Source organism: Panthera tigris, chromosome A3, assembly GCF_018350195.1.
Source record: "Panthera tigris isolate Pti1 chromosome A3, P.tigris_Pti1_mat1.1, whole genome shotgun sequence".
In the NCBI taxonomy this organism is placed as follows: domain Eukaryota; kingdom Metazoa; phylum Chordata; class Mammalia; order Carnivora; family Felidae; genus Panthera; species Panthera tigris.
This window is the reverse complement of record NC_056662.1, coordinates 134,941,013-134,949,466: the sequence shown is the minus strand read 5'-3', so window position 1 is coordinate 134,949,466 and position 8,454 is coordinate 134,941,013. Positions and strand designations below refer to the sequence as shown.

The following is an 8,454-nucleotide window of genomic DNA, read 5'->3' as shown; positions in this document are numbered from 1 at the left end:
AATTTTAATGTGTGTGTGTGTGTGTGTGTTCTTTTAATGGTGTAACCAGCTATATTTATAATTAAAAGCAGGCTCAGGGCACAGAGGCACTGTGTGGGTTTTCTACAAGGGGCCTAGGAACCTGTCTCTCTGGTAAATTATGCAAGTATATGCACTCGAAAATTAAAAGGGAATCTAAAAGGGGAGATTGGGTTAGTTCTATTTAAAAGTAAACAGTTTATTTAATATTAGTAAAATATGTGTTCTACATTTATGTGCACGCACAATGCATAGATAAGTTAATTTGCATAAGAGCAGATTTTGTTAAGAAATGCTTGGATTATTTGCACATTAAATTGCTAGCTTTTTAAGGTGAGGGCTTGCATCTTTCCTGGGGGGTGAGGGGGGGGGGCGGAAGAAAGTAAAATTTGGTGATAAACGTGCAACATTTCTGAAGCTGACTTCATTCCGGATATGATTTGTCTGGTCTAGGTTGGTCCAAACCAGAGTCCTCAAATTTTCTCAAAGGTCCAGGAACGAGCCTGGTGTTTCTGGGACCCAGACAATAATATGAAAGCTACAGATACTATCTCACAGCTGTTGATGTGGGAACAGAAGCCATTCCTTACCGGGTTCCTTCCTTTTTCCGTTCTCACCCTTCTTTCCTTCCATCCCTTCCTTTCTTGTCTGTCCCGTTCAGATGTATGTGCATAACAAAGAGTAGTTCCTAGTAAACAGAAAGTGCTTGCCTCGTGAACCAAACGAATAAATCAGGCAGCTCATTTATGCTTTCATCCAACCTATAGATCACACTTTCAGCCCGAAACGGTGCCGAGTCCCAGGGATGCACAGATAATCCCATCGTGGCCCTTGCTTTGAAGAAACATGAAGCCTGGAGAAGGACAGGGGCTAGCATGGCCCATGAACCCGATTTTACCCCGGAGGTGTCCACCCCACCTTTTCCCTCTCTGCAATGAAGTTATTTCTCCAGGAATAATCAGTTGTAAGAATTATCTTCTTGATTTGTTCACTAGTTTTAAAACAGTTAAAAATTAAGTAAAAAATTCCACTTTTAACTATATCATCCAAATTTAATTAAATATTTCATATACAACCAAACCAACGTGAATTTACAAACAAAACCATCATGACATTCGGTTGGTAGTGTTTCATTGTTTTAAACTTTTGACACAAATTTACATCGTCTACTTGGCAAGTTTCACTTAACTATGGGAATGTATATAGAACCACAGGGTCAGAGGCCCCTGGGTGGCTCAGTTGGTTAAGCGTCTGACTTCTCAGACTCAGGTCTGACTGCGGCTCAGGTCACAGTTGGTGGGTTCGAGCCCCGCGTCGGGCTCTGTGCTGACTGCTCAGAGCCTGGAGCCTGCTTCGGATTCTGTGTCTCCCTGTCTGTCTCTGCTGCTCCCCTAGCCTGCTTACACACTCTCTCCTTCTCTCTCTCTCTCTCTCTCTCTCTCTCTCTCTCTCTCTCTCAAAACTAAACATAAAGAAAAGAACCACGGGGTGTAAGAGCTGTTCCTAAAGAGAGTGCCCACAGTTCCGAGTCACTATGAATTTACTGTCCGCACAAACCTGTGTTGCCGAATCCAGGTGGCCATATAGTGGGGGTGTTCTCCTCCACAATACGATGTTTATCAAGAGTTAAGTCATGGACATGTGCTCACTTGAAGTTTACAGATACATTAGTAAAACTCAACAATAGCCCGAGCAGTTGTTTACAACTTAAACCGACAAAATATTACTTGTCAGGTGGATTATTCCTGCCCTTAAATTCCCCAAGGACCTAACGAAGCCTTCCAGTGGTCCAGATTAATTTCATCGTCAAGGGCTTTCTGAAGACTCTTGAAGAGGCTTCCTTTTGTTCCATACCCTTAAAGATGCTCCAAATTCTCAGTGACGATACAAATAGTATGCCACAAGCTGTAGGGCAGACAGATGTTTATATGGCTACAGGGTTGCAGGCACCGTTCTAGTTCTTTTGTGTCAACAATTATACATCCCAATAACCCTGGGAAGCAGGCACTTTGGTATTCCCATTTAGAGGTGAGAAACTGAGGCACAGAGAGGCTGAATGACTTGTGCCAGCTCCCACAGTGAGGAAATGACTGAGCTGAAACTCAGCCCGAGGAGTCTGGCTCCAAACTCCATGTTCCTGACCAGCACCCTCTGCCCCCTTCCTGGTGCCCTGTGGTTACCTCCAGATATCACCTTAAAGCATCGCGTGGAGAAACCCAACTGCAAAGTGCCTACTCTGGTGAAATGATGTGTTTGCAGTCGCATTACTGAAGAATATCATTTATTCATTTTTACTGTCTGACATGGAATCTGCTTTGGCTGTGTAAATGAGTTCTCCGGATGCGATTTTTATCTAGAGGAAGAAAATGATATTTCTGACTACCTACCGTGTATCAGGTACCGGGCCAGGATATTGACATATGTCATCACATTTCATTATCCTAACAACCTTGTAAAGCAGGTACTTGGGAATCCCTTGGTGTTGTAGTTTTGGTTTCTGTTTTGTTTTTGGGGTTTTTTTTTCCATGAGGAATATCAAAATGCAAAGAAGTTAAGTGATTCACACAAGGTTTTGACGGCTAGTTACAAAATAGAAACTACTTAGGAAACGAGGGGCACCTGGCTGGCTCAGAGCATGTGACTCTTGGTTTCAGGGTTGTGAGTTCAATCCAACCTTGGGCATAGAACTGAGAGAGAGAGAGAGAGAGAGAAATTACTCAGGAAATTAAACTCATGTCTTTCCAGACAAAAAAAAAAAAACAAAAAAAAACAAAAACAAAACAAACAAAAAACCCCCTGAGTTGTAACATCATCTCACGGCTCTGGAGTCAGAAGATACAGATTAGAGCCCACGATGGTCACGATTATCGTTTCTCTCCAAACCCTAGATGTTGCTTCTGCCCTGCTCACAGCCGCCTCGTGAAAGCGGTCCCATCAGCTGTGTCTAAGACACGTTGCTGGCAGGACCACATTGAAGGTCGCTGCAGTCCGACAGGTGAGCCAAGATGTGGCCCAACAGGAAGGGCTTTGCCCCATGGGTCCTGCTAAGACCCTCAGATGAAGGCTTTCTGGAATTTGTACCGGAATACAGAGCGGATTCAAAAAGTCATAGCACAGGCAAATGACGCTCCCGAGTAAAGACAGATGCCACGGAAATGAGAGCCAGAGGGCTTGGGAGAAACCCAGAGGCAGCAGGAAGATCCCTGCAGCTGAGAACCTTCAAGACTTGCCAGGCCCTGAGCCCACCCACAGCCACTCAGGTCACCTCTTCCCTGGTCGTAGGCACTTCTGGTGATTTTAAAGATTAAGAAAATAACAAGTTTGTGGTGACTTACGTAAGATTCTTATGAGTCTTGAAACGAAGTGTTGACTTAATAACAGTTGCTATTATTTGTATATCACAAGGCATTCCCCAAACAATCTTCATGCTTGTGAGCTTAGTCCCACAGAATGATTTTTCCACGCTACTGCAGCTTTAAGGCCGCTGCATTAACATGGAAAAGCAGTGTGTTTGAAATAGTAAGACCCTGAACGCAGGTACCATCTCGTGACCTCCATCCACACGGGTCACTTAGGAAAGTGCTTTCGGAGGCTCGGTTTCTCCTCTGAAAAGAGAAGGTAGTATATAACCTCCATCTCACGTGCAGAACTGCAACCTCAATGTCAAAACACACGTAAACGTTCTTTATAAAGGTGAAAGTCTATCAAGATACAATTTGTTTTGTCATCTGCAAAACCACAATTACAATCAAAAAGAACAAGGTGGGGCACACACAGAGTCCAGATAATCAAGAAAGACTTCCCCGATTGAGTAAACGATGAGGTAAAATATGAAGGATCGATATCTAAGTAAGAAGGGGTAAGGAAGCAAGTCTACATATATGGAGTTAGACATACAAATAGGGGCGATGATGTGCTGACATCTGATGACACTGGCCTGAGAGCTAATTATGAAGCTTCCAGGAATTTTGCAAGCCAGTTGTCAAACATAGCCATTGTTAAAAAAAAAAAAAAAGAATTCTAAAAATTCATAATTAAATAAATTCTATTATTTTAAAAACAGAATAAAGGGGCACCAGGGTGGCTCAGTCGGTTAAGCGTCTGACTCTCGGTTTCAGCTGAGGTCACGATCTCACAGTTCCTGAGATTGAGCCCCACGTCGGGCTCTGCACTGACAGTGTGGAGCCTGCTTGTGATTCTCTCTCTCTCCCTCTCTCTGTCTCTCTCTCTGCCCCTTCCCCCCACCCAAAAATAAATAAATAAATAAACTTAAAAAAATGAAATAAAAACATAATAAAGGGGTGTCTGGGTGGCTCAGTAGGTTAAACTTCCAGCTCTTATTAAATATTTGTAAATGTTTATTTTTGGGGAGAGAGACAGACAGAGCACGAGTGGAAAAGGGGCAGCGGAATATGAAGCAGGCTCCAGGCTCCAAGCGGTCAGTACAGAGCCCAACAATGGGGTTTGAACCCACGAACCACATATCATGAGCTGAGCCACCCAGATGCCCCATTAGTGTCCAACTCTTTACATCAGCTCGGGTCTTGATCTTGGGGTCGTGAGTTCAAGCCTCATGTTGGGCTTGAAAATAATAATTAAAATTCAAAGAATAATTACAAATATATTATTTATTTAATAAAATATAAATAATAATAAAATGATTAATAATAATAATAATTAAAACGCCATAAATACTCAAAATTCACGGCGCAAATTATTTTCTGTATGTTTTTATTACCTAGTTTTCTTCGTAACAATAATACTCATTCGTGAAAATAATTACTTACTGTTACTTTGTAACAATGATTACTTATGTTGCATTTGTGTGGCAAAAGTATAACATGATGGACCGCTTTGTATTTCTTCCCCATTGAGCATTCAGTGGGGTCACAGTGCAGGTTGACGTTGGTCGTGGCAGAAGTGTTTATGCCATAGAATAGGAAAACTACGAACGAGGGCTTGATTCATTGTCTGGATTTAAGATTACACTGATTCCCTAGATTTAAGAAAGTACGCATGTCGATAGCTGTTACACTGTGAGCGGCACAAAAAATGGAGGTAATACTCTTTCAATAATTGAAAACTCTGACCTAGTTCATCAGAGAAGCCACTCAAATCCTTGACACGTGTGTGGATTTCAGATTTCCGATAGACCTTCTCGGTCGTACATTTGTACTGTAACAACATCCATTTGGCAACATCGTGAGCACCTTCGTTGCTGCGTCAGACAGGAATCAAACATTTCTTCATGGACTGATTTAGTCGATTACGATCTGATTGTAACCATAGGTTGGTGATGAGTTCAAGAGTTTAGCAAATACCTGTGAACACATTCTGGGAGAATCAATTGGCAGAATGGAGTTTACCATAAATACCATTGCATGTTTTATTATTTGCAAGTTGTACCTTTTAAAATAAATTTATATGCACACACACACACACACACACACACTCTTCTTTCTAGAGAGCTGGTCATGAAACCTTTCCCAGCACATGACTGGATGGAGGACAGACTTCTGTCAAAGCTACAGTATATCTTGTGAAACAAATACAGAGAGAAAGTAGACAATGAGGAGAGGTGTCACTGGTAGAAACCAGATCCTTCAGGGAAGGTTTATCCTAGGAACTTTGGGAAGCCATGAAAAGATTTTAAGCAATAACGTGAAGTTGTCGCATTTTTGCTGGAAAAAATATTCCTGGATGCAACCGGTAACAAATCGAAGAAGGCCGGGAGGGCAGAGGAAAAGGCTGGTGTTGAGCTACTTCAGTATTTGGAATGACAGCTCTCGGTAGCAAGAACTAGATGGCGGCAGGAAAATATAATCTGTATCAGTCAGGGCATGTAAGGCTCAGATGCTGTAACAAGTAAGTCCAAAACAGTTATTGGATTGTTACATAAAACCTTATGCTTACTCACGGCCATGCAATGAAAGGTTTGTCGAGCGCCTTCCATGTGATTCAGGCACAAGACCTTCCATTTAGTGGCTCCGATGGCATATACAATCTCTTTATTCTCTCCATAATCTGGGCCGAAAAAAGGGAAATGAGAGAGTAGAGGAGACAATAAGTGGCCAGAAGTGGCTCATGTTCCACTGCCCCAGACTAATCCCAATGTCCCACGGACCTACAGGGGGCCTGGAAAGATCAGCTTTCTTCTGGGCTGGGGGGAAAATAAAGTGACTTCTCTCCCTTCACTTTGTAAATGTCTCATTTCTTGACAGCTAAAAGACACTCAGATATCTGTTGATGGAACACACAAACATGAATCTCTCAGCTTCCACATTCCGGAATTCACTAGAGAAATAAGAATACTAGTCCTGGGAAGTTTACAAGAGGAGAAAAAACCTCAGGTTTGGGTTTGACCGAATTTTCGCCCTTCTGTTTAACCTCTCTGTGACCTTTATCAAACTTTTTTTTTCGTGTGAGTCTCATTTTTGAAGCTCTAAAATAGGGGAGATAATAGCTTGTCTACTTTCGAAGGTCTAGGGAAACCCAAATAAGTAGAAGTAAGTCCACATTGTAAGGTGTTAGCGTTCTTACTGGGGGCTGAAATACACAGATGGGAATATGGCACTACCCCAAGGAACACGAAGAAAAAGCTATGAGTTTTGACTGGAAATATCCCTCCTGCTCTGCTGAAGCAGCGAGCAAAAGCGTTGTCACTTTGCTCGTGTGGTGGGAGCACAACGCAGAGATGGGACATCAGCACAGCCTGCGTTTCCCGTCAGCTGCGTGGCCAAAGGCACAACAGTCAGCTCCACGGTGCATATCACCAGTAGGACTTTTGCAATCTCACTGAAATCAGAAAAGAACATTAATACGTATTTCCCGGATACTGTAGATTCCTGGCGGATGGGTAGAGTTGGATCCTCCTTAAACAAACAAACAATTAAGGCTTTATTTTTAACTTTCCTTTAAGTAACATAAAATTTAGTTGGCAGCTAGTCTTTATCCAATTGGAAGAAAAGGCAAACTTTGGTTTAAAGAAAATCAGCAATGACTGTATCAATGGAAACATGCTACTGTGTGCTTACTACATACAATGTTTAGCAGAAAGAGAGCAAAGTTTACAGTCTTCCTGGGTCCCCCCCACCCACCAAAACAGAAGAGGCACTTCCTTTTCCCCTTCGTGTGTCTTCCACAAATCCACCTTTCTTATCCACCTGCACTGTTTGGACCGCTGCCTTTCTACAGTCCCGTTTTGAGACTTGCGTATCTCCCGGCCATCCTGTGCACAGGTTATTTAACGTAAATCTTAATCGTATTCCAAATCTCCTTTTCACGAGTCCTCACTCGTACTAGGTCACCTACAGGATCCTCAGGTCCTGTCTGGGTCATCCAAGGCTGTCAGAGAACAAACCCCAGGTATCTGTCCAGTTGTTCGTTCTCCCCTTCTGTCTTCGTCCTCCAAATATATGTAGCTGTTGGCGGTGTGTTCAATCTTCCAGACATGCTCAGAGATCTTGCCACCTCCGGGAAATCTCTACGTGCATGCCCGATAAACGACAAATTCCTATTCTTCTCTCAAGCCTCGGCTCACACTTCCATGACCTCACAGATCCCTCCAGGCTGATTTGTATAACCCCTCCCCTCCCCTTCATTAGGGCAGACACAACACTAAGCAGCTCAGCGTTTAAATGTATATCTGACACTCTCTCCCGAACTGTTATGCACCCGAAGGCAGGGCTGTGGTTTATCTTTTTTTTTTTTTATCCCTAGATCCCTGGTTTCTATCACATGCCTGGCACGTAGTAGGTGCTTTGTAAATGTTCATAAGCAGGAAGGAGGGTTTCTACAACAGAAGATGTGCGGACCACCCGCCCCATCTGGGCAGTGTTGCACAGCAGCTGAGAACCTCCCCTATAACTGGGGTCAGGCACCCCCTCCCATCCTCCGGTGCTCGTGTTAGAGATTGGGACAGCTGTCTGTTTCCACACTGCATCAACCTGTCCATCAACGCAGGACAGGTAAAAAGAATTTTACCTTCTTCGAATTTGGTAAAAAGAATCATCGTGCCGGGGCACCTGGGTGGCTCAGTCGGTTAAGCGTCCAACTTCAACTCAGGTCATGATTTTGCGGTCCGTGAGTTCGAACCCCACGTCAGGCTCTGGGCTGATGGCTCAGAGCCTGGAGCCTGCTTCGGATTCTGTGTCTCCCTCTCTCTCTGCCCCTCCCCCGGTTCATTCTCTGTCTCTCTCTGTCTCAAAAATAAATAAACATTAAAAAAATTTTTTTTAAAAAAAAGAAGAATCATCACACCAAATTTAGCAGGAAGTAAAAACTTTGTACAAGATTCTCTACAGGTGGTAAAATAGAAGTTTACATTAAAAAATCATTTGAAAAAAAAAAAGTCTAAGGGCACCTGGGTGGCTCAGTTGGTTAAGAGTCTGACTCTTGATCTTGGCTCAGGTCATGGTCTCACAGTCATGAGACTGA

General features: G+C 43.1%; 1 long non-coding RNA gene across 1 annotated transcript; it reads left to right on the top strand.

Annotated features, from left to right (window-relative positions):
- The first annotated feature begins 789 nt into the window (after positions 1-789).
- LOC122237085 lies at positions 790-7,805 on the top strand. Its single transcript, XR_006215296.1, has 3 exons — positions 790-982; positions 6,240-6,368; positions 7,738-7,805. It is a non-coding gene; the product is annotated as an uncharacterized LOC122237085 (long non-coding RNA).
- The last annotated feature ends 649 nt before the right edge of the window (positions 7,806-8,454 follow it).